Here is an 11,493-nt window from a genome sequence, read left to right on the forward strand (position 1 = left end):
GTGTTGGTTTTTATTTGATTTTTTTATTATCTTTTAAAATTCTATTTCAATTCCACTCAATTTTGAATAAATGTTTAGAATGTAAAGAGTTTTTTCTAAATCATTTAAATGTTTTTATTTGACTTTTTTTTCTTTTGAAATCATTTATGCTTAATATTTACAGTTGTTTTGTTTTTGTTTCTTTCTTATTCTTTTCCAATATTTACCGTTGTTTTGTTTTTGTTTCTTTTTCAATTTCGTGGGTTGGTTATCTTTTTGGTTTTGATTTGATTTTTTTATTATAATAGTGTTTAATTATATTAAAATGCGTAGAATTTTAAAAGTTTTTTATCATTTTATATAAAAAGACTCTCTTCACTCATTTTGAGGTTTATTTTTCTTCTTTTTATTATTCGGAGGGTGACTCAGGGGCGTAAGATCAAGATCAGACCGAAAGCGTAGATCGACGACAGGTATTCTTTTTTCCCCTTTTTTTTTCTCTCTCTCAATATTTTGATTTTGATTTTTTTTTTTTGTAAATGTTTGAGATTGTAAAGAGTTTTTCCATCATCATTTAATAGTGTTTAGAATTTTAAAAGTTTTGCAACCTCTTTATCATTCTATATAAAATGACTATCTCACTGATTTTAAATGCAAGGTTTATTTTGTTTGTTCTTATTCTTTGGAGGGTGACTCAGGCCTAAGATCCGAAGGCGTAGGTATTCTTTTTTTCCCATTTTTTCTCTCTCACAATATTTTGAATCTTCTTTTTTAACAATATTACGCTTCATTTTTTAAGTAATACTAAACATGTCTATAACTTATAGATGGGTTAGTTTTGATTTGATTTTTATATATTTTTTGTTTTTGCCTTTTGAAATTATGTTTTAATTTTGTAGGTTTTGTTTTGATTTTTTTTCCCTTTAAAATTCTATTTCAATTACACTTAATTTTACATAAGTGTTAAAATGTAAAGAGTTTTTTCCATCGTAGTGTTTGATTATATAATATTAAAATGTGGTAGAATTTTAATAGTTTTGCGACCTCTTTCTTTTATCATTATATAAAAACACTTTCTTCACTCATTTTCAACAATGTTGTGAGGTTTTTTTTTCTTATTCTTATTTTTTTTCCCCTATTTTTTCTCTCTAACAAATTTTGATTTTTAAGGGTCAATGTATAAAATCACGTTCCAATGTTTCAAGCATAATGTTCATGTTAGCAACCTTCAATATTGGTGAGAGGTAAATATATATAATTCAATCTTTCTTTTTTTTTCTTCATTTTTGTATTTTTAAGTTTTATTAATCGGTATACCTATATCTATAATATATTAATATTAGTTTGGATATAGAAGAATTTTTTTAGCAATATTACCCTTCAATTTTTATTCAATACCATACATGCCCTTAATTTATGGGTAGCTTTTGTTTTGATTTCTTTTTATTATATTTGTTTCTTTAGCCGTTTGAAATTCTATTTCAATTTCGAGGGTTTGTTCTGTTTTATTTTAATTTTGTTTTGCCGTTTGAAATTATATTTTTTCGATTTCAATTTTTTATTCAATACCGTATGTACCTTAATTAATTTATTAGATCAGCAGGTTTTGTTTCGATATTTTGTTTCTTTTTTAATATTTGTTTTGCTCTTTGAAATTCTATTTTAATTTTGTAGGTTTTCTTGGTTTTGATTTGATTTTTTGATTTATTTTTCTTTTTGCCTTTTAAAATTCTAATTCAATTCCACTTAATTTAACATGAGTGTTAAGAATATAAAGAGCTTTTCCATCATCATTTAATAGAGTTTAATTATATAATATTAAAAGATGGTAGAATTTTAATAGCTTTGCATCCTCTTTCCTTTTATCATACTTTCTTCACTCATTTTCAACAACATTGTGATGTTTTTTTCTTCTTATTCTTTTCTTTTTCCCCTATTTTTTCTCTCTTACAATATTTTGGTTTTAAAATTTAGGATATAAGATCTCATTCCAATTTTTTAGAGCATAATGTTCATGTTTAGCATCCTTGAATATTGGTTTGAATATAAGTGAGAAATAAATATATATATAATTCAATCTTTCTTCTTGTTTCTTAATTTTGTATTTTTTAGTTTTATTAATCAATATATCTATATCTATAATATAGTTATATTAGTACCGATAGAAGAATTTTTTTTAGCAATATTACCCTTCAATTTTTATTCAATACCATATATGCCCTTAATTTATGGGTAGGTTTTGTTTTGATTTCTTTTTAATATACTTTTTCTTTAGCCATTTGAAATTCTATTTCAATTTTGTGGGTTTGTTTTGTTTTTGTGATTTTTTTTAGTTTTGTTTTCTATTTTAATAAAAAAGAAATCAATTTTAATTTTGTTTTGCTCGATTTCAATTTTTTATTCAATACCGTATGTACCTTAATTAATTTATTTGATCAGCATAGATTTTGTTTCGATATTTCGTTTTTCTTTTTTTAATATTTGTTTTGCTCTTTGAAATTCTATTTTAATTTTGTAGATTTTCTTGGGTTTTATTTGATTTATTTATTTTTTTTTCTTTTTGCGTTTTCAAATTCTGTTTTAATTTTGTAGGTTTTGTTTTGATTTTTTTTTTGCCTTTTAAAATTCTATTTCAATTCCACTTCATTTAACATGAGTGTTAAGAATGTAAAGAATTTTTCTATCATCGTGTTTAATTATATAATATTAAAAGGTGGTAGAATTTTAATAGTTTTGCAGCCTCTCCCTACTATCATATTTTCTTCATTCATTTTCAACAACATTGTGAGGTTTTTTTTTCTTATTGTTCTTTTCTTTTTTCCCCTATTTTTTCTCTCTTACAGTATTTTGATTTTTAAGATTTAGAGTATAAGATGGCATTCCAATTTTTTTTTAGAGCATAATGTTCATGTTTAGCATCCTTGAATGTTGGTTTGAATATTAGTGAGAGGTAAATATATATATAATTCAATCTTTCTTCTTGTTTCTTAATTTTGTATTTTTAAGTTTTATTAATCAGTATATATATATCTATAATATATTTATATTAGTACGAATTAGGAGAATTATTTTTACCAATATTACCCTTCAATTTTTATTTAATATCATATATGCCCTTAATTTATGGGTAGGTTTTATTTTGATTTCTTTTTATTATATTTTTTTTTTGCCGTTTGAAATTCTATTTCAAATTCGTGGGTGTGCTTTGATTTTCTGCTTTTTTTTCATTTTCATATTTTTTATTTTAATATAAAAGAAATCAATTTTAATTTTGTTTTGTCGTTTGAAATTATATTTTTTCTATTTCAATTTTTTATTCAATATCGCTTGAACCCTTAATTTATTAGATTAGCATAGGTTTTGTTTTGATATATTTTTTTCAATATTTGTTTTGTTCTTTGAAATTCTATTTTAATTTCGTAGGTTTTGTTTTGATTTTCTTTTATATACATATATATGTATATATATAATGATTTTGCCTCTAAAAGATGAAGAATACAAAAAGTATTTTCATTATCATTTAACAGGGTTAATACTTAAAAGGTGGTAGAATTTTAAAAGTATTGCAACAACTTCCTTTTATCATTCTATAAAATGACCAACTTCGCTCATTTTCAACAACATTGTGATGTTTATTTTTTTCTCATTCTTCTTTATTTTTTTCTTTTTATCTCTCACAATATTTTTATTTTTAAGGTTTATTAATCAGCGAATATATATATATATACATATATATATATATATATATATATTCAACATTAAACTATATCACATCCCCGCGTAAATATCATGAATATGAAAATCTCATCCAGTCACACATAAATAAAATCCCTTCATATAATTTTTTTAAAATGAAATATTTATTTAAAACAAAAGTATCAAAATATTTAAAATTAATAATTTAAATAAGTTCATAAAATTGACAAATGACAATATAATGTTAAAACTTAAAATAAAATTCATTTCTAAAAATTAATTATAAATTTATGATGGCACTTTCAATATAATTAATAATAAAATTCCTTTAAAAAAATTAATAATAAAATTTCAAAATTTTAGAATTTTGATAGTCTTATACTTTTACAACACTCTTTCACTTCTACAACTATACGAGAACTCTCTCTCTTTATTTATTTATTTATTTTTATAAAAAATTTGTTCATTATCTGTTTAGTGTTATTTCTTTATTGATTAGTAATATTAATGTTTCTTCTTCTAACTTTATACACAATCATCTTAATTGCATAAAGAATTTATGTTTCATTCTTTAATCAAATTTATCTTAAATATCAAGTCAACTTCACACATCTACATAAACAATATTAAATATCTCAATTGAAAAATAAAATAAATATAAAAACTTATGGATTAACCTCTCTTCACATTATTACCTCCAAAATTTTTAATTCTAAACTTTTATATATATAATCTTTTAATTATAAGAATTCAAGAAAAAAAATTAGATTAAAACTACAAAAGATTGTGTAATATATATAGATATATTTTCAATAACGCATATTAAAACTACAAACTAAATTTTGTCATCTTCTTTCCATGTCATTTATTTATTTTTTATTGTTTTTATATATAATTTTTATTTGAATTTTGTAAAGAAGTCGACAATTTGGAGATTGATTGTCTAGCTTACATTTTTTTCTTTAACTTTATTTCATATGTATTACATTTTCTTCATCTGAATTTCTTCTGCAGTTTCTTCACGAAATAACAGATTGGGATAGTGATGATAAGATCGGAATACAAAGATCTTATCTAAAAACTTAAACGAAATTTAAACAAATTAATTTACAGTAATTTACAATAAGAAAATTAAATTAAACACTTGAAAGATCCAGATTCAGAATCGTCAGTAGGGCTGTGAATCTAAATATGGATCGTTGATGTCGTAGCCTTCGAAAGGATCGAAGTCGTCTTCGTCGTCTTCAACATCGTTATTGACAGAGGCAGAGGAATCAGCATCCGCCTAAAGGTCGTCTGGATCAGAGATTTGAACCACGAAAGTATTGAGAACTAAATTGAAGTCGGCCTGAGACTCGGCTCTAGCTAGTGAACTCATGACTGCGTTTTTGGCGAGAAGGAAACTCTTGTCTTCTTGCCTTGTCATGTCTTGGAGATGAACGTTGATCTTGAACCAGATTTTCATCTTTTTAGCTTCTAGGTAGGTGTAGTCAAATTTTTCCCACCATTTGATGCATAAAGCTTTGCTCAACGCTTTGAAATTGCCACTGGGTTCTAACTGGAAATTCCAGCAGAAGATCCATGGAACTTGGAAATACAAAGCGAATCTAAACGTCTTAGAAAGGGGAGACGAGTAGATACTTTGTTGGAAGAGATGGTACGAACGTTGAACCTTGACAGGGAAAATTTCCTCTGAGAGACAAAAGTACGTCCACCAACTTTGAAACCAGTTTTGAAAGTGCAATTTATAAGCTTGCTTATAAAAAGTCACAAACCAGGAGTGGTTGTAGCCTTGAAGCCAGAAGACAACATATCACGCCTTCATGTAGTCATGATAGTTGTAAGTCTGTGGCTTAAAGGTTTTTTTAAACTTCTTCCCTACGAACATACCCTGTTTCCAGGAGGACGGGATAAGAACTCGGAAGATTCTGAATTTTGAATAAATGGTCTTGGAATGATCATTTTTATCTAGAACATGAGTTATTTCTGCTGATTTGGAATCAACCAGAATAAACTCATAAAAAGTACGAGTCTTTTGAAGATCTTTTGGCAAGAAGTTGAAGCCATGAGAAAATATTTGTTTGCAGACTTCTTGGACCGAAAGTCCGTCGAATTCTGGTTCGATGGCTGAAAAACTTTTGGCCTGACGATTTGAGAAAACGAGGAAGGATTCCTCGAAATAGTAGATTTTGAAGAAGCGGCTGCTGAGGCAAGACGCATGTTCTTCGTTGTAGTGCTAAGAGGACGTAACAACATACTTGAAGGAATTGGAAGACTGGATGGGCCTGATTGAATGGACAAGGTCTTTTGAGAAGAACCTTGTTGACGTCTGGATATTGTCTCAAACTAGATATCCATGGCGTAATTTTCTGCACTCATCGGGGATGGTACAAATGATTGAGAAATGAGCCTTTTGCCCTTTAAGGTAGCATCTCTGGAAGAGGATGCTACTGCTTGGGGTGAAATTATGCGATCATTTCTAGGCGATTGGGGACGCTGGTTGTTCTACGGTGGGGACGCTGAGTGTTTGGCCGTCTTCGACCAGGAGGAGGTTCCATCGGGAGGAAGAGAGGAGGATGTGCCTAAAGCTGATTTGGGTGTCTTCAAGAAATGTTCTCTTGAGAGGTAATCAGCAAGGGGGTTCTCACCTTTTATAGGCACAATTTGAAAATCGAAGCAAGACAGTATTGCTTGCCATCTTGCAAAGATTTGCTTTGAGACCAGATTCTTTATATCTTTCTCAAAGATGAATTTGCTTGCCTTTGAATCTGTCCGGATCATGAAATCTTTATTGATAAGATCTCCCTGGAATTTCTGTACGCAAAGTACTATTGCTAATACTTCCTTTTTTACTATGGAATAGTTTTTCTAGGCACTATTCCAAATGCCTGAATGGTAACGGATAATCATGATTTTCCCGTTAACTTCCTGTTTGAGTACACCACCTAACCAACATCTGATGCGTCGGTGTCGACAATGATTCATGCTTGATCATCCACACGAGATAAACATGGGATGCTCTTGGCCAATGATTTGATAGATTGGACTGCGCGTGTATGCTCTAAGTCCATGGCTTTGGATTTGTCTTCAACCTGCCATAGAGTGGCAGATAGATTGTACGGAGGTCTTTAATAAAGTCTCCAATGTAATTCACACAGCCCAAAAATCGCTCTAGCTGTGTTTTGTCTTGTATGACATCTGGGAATTTATCAACAAATTCTAGAGACCGTTGGATCAGCTTAATGATTCCTTGATCAATATCATAACCGAGAAATCTGACCTTCGTTTGGAACAGTTTCATCTTTGGTTGTGAAACCACAAGACCATTTGTTTTGATAATGTTGAGGAATAACTGCAAATGCTTGAAATGTTGATCCACAGTATTTGAGAATACCAAATTATCATCAATATAAACTATTGTGAAATCTTGATATTTGCTGAAGATATCATTCATTATCTTCTGAAACTCGGATGAAGCATTCTTCAATCCGAAAGGCATTACGTTCCATTGAAATTGCCCGAATGGAACATTGAAGGCTGTCTTGTAACGGTCATTTGGATGAATCTGGACCTGCCAAAACCCAGATTTTAAATCGAACTTCGAGAAGACTTTTGCTAAAGTAATCATTTTTAGCAAATCTTGCCGATTAGGTATAGGATACCTAATCCATTTGAGAACTTTGTTGAGAGTTACAAGCCTGGGAATTCCTCGTTTCTTCTCGGCTTGATTGTTGACATAGAAAGCCGAACATGACCAAGGACTCTTAGAAGGGCTAATGAGTCCCTTTCTGAATAGATCTGTTATTTCGTCTGTACAAAATTTGACCAGATTTTTGTTCATTTGAATAGGCCAAGCATTAGCTGGGATTTCGGCTTCCTTGAATCCATCAACATATGGTAGGTTAATCATATGCTTCTTTTTATCACAGAAGGCATTTGGGATGTTCGAACAAACTTCCTTTTCTAGCTTTTCTTGGAAGTTTAGAATTTTGAGTTGAACTGATGACGTGTTGATTTGAATAGCCACCTTGCATGTCTTAATATCATCTTGAAGGAATTCAATATGTTTCTCCTTCTTGGCGATACTATTCATGAAAAGGTGAATATCTTCTTCAATAAATGAAATATACCTCGGAATTACTGGATGGCTGAATTTGAAGATAATTTCTCGGTTGAACTTCTTTGAAACAATCCCTTTATCAGTGACTGAAAAAGGATATAATTGAGTTAAGAAAGGGGTACCTAGGATGACTCCTTCATTGAGATTTTTGACCAAAATGAAGGTGTTGATAAGGCACACGTCGTCTTTGCAAATGTGGACCTTAGAAAGTTTGTATCTGATGTTCAACGGATTTCCACCGACTCCGCTTAGAACTTCTTTAGTTTTCTCGAAGTATTTAGATGGAACTAAACCTTCTTGGATGACGTTCTGATCGGCTCCAGAGTCGATAAGAGCGAAAGTTTCCAGCTGGAAGTCTCTGACTTTAAAGATAATCTTGGACATCCACTTCTGGTTTTGAACTTTACTAATGTAATTGATTCCACTTGGTAAACCAACTAGTAAAGAATTTCCTGTTTTTTCTAGAGTCGAGGAAGTTCCTTCTTGATATTCCTTTGCCGCTTGGGACTCTTGAAACCTTCTGAAGGCGTATTCAAGAGTAGAAAGTCGTTGCTTATTATTGGTGACTTCTTTTTTGAGAGTTTTCACTTTGTTGTGGAGATCATCAACTTGGATAGGCTTTTTAGCTTCTCTATTGTTTAGCATATCTTGGAAAGAATATTCTATCAGGTTTTGATCTGCCTTCCTTTGAGGGGTTTCAGCTTCAAGGCTTTCCCTTAGTCTGATGAGACACGTTCGTTTGGAATCTTCATCAGGCAATTGCTCAATCAGATCAAAGAGTGCTTCTTGATCTTTGCTAATGACATTGATATGACCGTGGCATCTTCCAACGCAATGGCTAGTACAGGGGATAACTCCTTCTTCGTCAGAGGGTCACTTTGAGAGAAGAAGGTTTCTTCATTTGAGTGTTCTTCATTTATGAGGTTGATACCATCATCATCGGTTGAAGACTCGGAATGAGAAGAATATTCTTCTTCACTTCTAATGGCATAGAGAAGAGACTGGCGTGTATCTTCATCTATGGTTAGAGAATTGATCTTGTCCTTCAAAGGACATTTGCTAAAATAATGTCCTTTGCGGTTGCATTTGTAGCAAGTAACAGAGGTTTTGTGAGAATGATTCTTCGAATAATTCCTCTTACCCTTGCTCCTGTTGTAGTATTTTCTCTTGCGCCAAGGAAATGCGGGATCTTTTGACTTACTTTTGCTAATGAGTCGTTTGTTTGAAGATTTCTTTTTCTTCCTCTCATCTTTGGGTCCGTAGTCAAGACCGTATTGTTTGCAGAAAGTTCCCAATTCCTTACGGTAGTCGGGATCTTTGATAACTTTGGTAGTATGCTTATTCTCTAGGCAGAGATTAATGCATATCCCTTGGACTGTGGCAGTAATATCCCCAATGGTTAACTCTGACCAATTGATCTGATTAGTTGTAGAGGTTGCTGCTGCCACTTGATAGAATCTTTGAGCAATGTAATGGGGAAGTCCTTCAACAAATTTTTGTTTCCAGATATCTGCTCCGCATGACGTAAAAGTATAAAGACATGTTAGGAATGTGTCTTTATACCATTTGTAGTTGCTCATCTTCTGACATTGGAGTCCTAATAGAGCTTCGGTATCGAGGTTGGTATGGATTTTAGTGCTACCAATAAAATTCTTCGTCATTGGATAGACTAATTGATTTACCATGTCCGGTTCTTCAATTTGCATGGCGTTTTGTCCTTCTTGTTTGACAACAGTCTTAGTTGCCATCAAGATTTTTTGTCTATCCTCTTCTGTGAGCTGGTTATGCCACCAACTTCTAAGGTTTCCAGAGAGACCTGAGAGTAGGATATGGGTGGTTTGTAGAACCATCTTTTTGGTGCTGAAAGCTGTAGCGGCCATCATCATTTCTTGAAAAGTATTCAGCATTTGAGCTTCAGAATATCCGTCGATATTCCAGGTAACTATCGACGTTCCGTCATAGGCTCGTTGATCATGGCGGAGATCGTCCCATCCTAGATCAGGAGGAGATGGTTGAGGATAATGATTTTTCATTTTCGTATGCATAGTTACTGGTAGAATTGTTGAAGATGAGGCTTGAGTCGTTGTAGGTATTGTAGCAACTACGTTTATACTCTTAGCAACATCAATCTTCTTAGAAGAGTCTCCTTTATCGATGGACAAAGAAGAAAGTCTTTTGTTGATCTTGAGTAAGAGATCAGATGGGTCTTCCTTGAGAGTTCCTATCTTGAAATTGTTAGGTTGAAAAATAAGCTGATAGGGGTCTGCCTGTGGGATCTCTGGGTTTTTTAGAGATGATAGGAAGAACCGGGTTCTTAATTCTTTCAACAGCTTTGGAAACTTCAGAAAGAATCTTGTTTGAGTAATTGAGTTGATGCTGGACGTTTTTGATTTCACGAACACCAACTTTCTGAACTTTGTCTTCATCTATCGTCTTATAGGGCGATAACATCATTTTTATGGACAGTATGACTAGATGAGAGAAGGTAGCTTCTTCTTGAGGAGGGAAGGTGGAAGCTATTTCTTTTCCCCTTGCAGTGACCCAAACAATGTCGTTTCTAACTGCCACTTGTCCTTGGGCTTTGAGCGTTTCTACGACAGCTTCGTTTCTAGCAAGCTCTTTTTGTTGTAATCTTGAGGTGAAATCTCCTATACTCATGACATGTTTCCTTGTCTCTTTTGGTGCGGCAATCCACATATCGATGTAGTTGTCGTACAATTCTTCATAACGTTTTTCAATTTTTGAAATAACGTTTATTTGGTTGAAAGCTGATTCAGTTCTTCTTTCCATGTCGGTTTGGGTAGGAGAGAATGATCCTTCTTCATAATGAACGTCGGGGATAGGATGGGTAAAGTCTACCGACGCTCGCATAGATTCAGATCTTTTAAAAGATCTGTTGATAGAGTTTACCGACCTTGTGTCTGAAGATATGCTTGGGCGGCTACCCATGACTTCTATAATTCTGGGGTATCTTGTCTCAGAATTAAATTGTATTTCAACGTCTCCATCTGGAAATTCGGTGATTGATGCCTCTGTGCTAGTTCTTTTAGCGGGGGCTGTTACTCCTTGCAGTCTCCAGATAGGGTTTCTGGAAATTTCATCCCAGCGAAGTGTCTTTGGAATGGTCATCGAAGATTTTTCGACATTGACTTCCATCAGCATGGTGTAACCTTTTGGAGATACGCCAAGTGCCTTCGGAAAAAGATTTGTATGCATCAATTTGTAATAGATGCGGTATGAAACAACAAACGGGAGGAATCCATCTTTTAATTCCAGTCCTTCAGAATGTACATCGAGACATAGGACGTCCATGATGTTTTTATCTTGAAGTGAGATGGTAAGACCAGGTTTGCAATTGAAGTAGACTGGGTCTTGCACCAGGTTAGATTCAACGATCCCTAGTGTCGCAACGTCATCGCGACGCGGAGCGGCCAACGTCATCCCCTGAAGGGTCTCTTTCGAGATAAGGGTTGGGAGTTGCCACCAATCATCTACAAGGTGTGATTGATCACCTATTTCAAAAACTTGGTATGCGAAAACAGATTTTAGGTTCGGGATTCGACTGAGCGTAGGGAAGGTGTTAGCACCCTACGACACCCGTTCGAAAACGGTACTACATTTTGTCAAAAATTATCCTATTATTTTATTTGGTCCAAAAAAAATGTTTTTATTTTATTTGAAATGTCTCATATTATATT

This window comes from Momordica charantia (assembly GCF_013281855.1).
Source record: "Momordica charantia cultivar OHB3-1 chromosome 3 unlocalized genomic scaffold, Mcharantia_2.0 BLBB01000003.1, whole genome shotgun sequence".
NCBI lineage: Eukaryota > Viridiplantae > Streptophyta > Magnoliopsida > Cucurbitales > Cucurbitaceae > Momordica > Momordica charantia.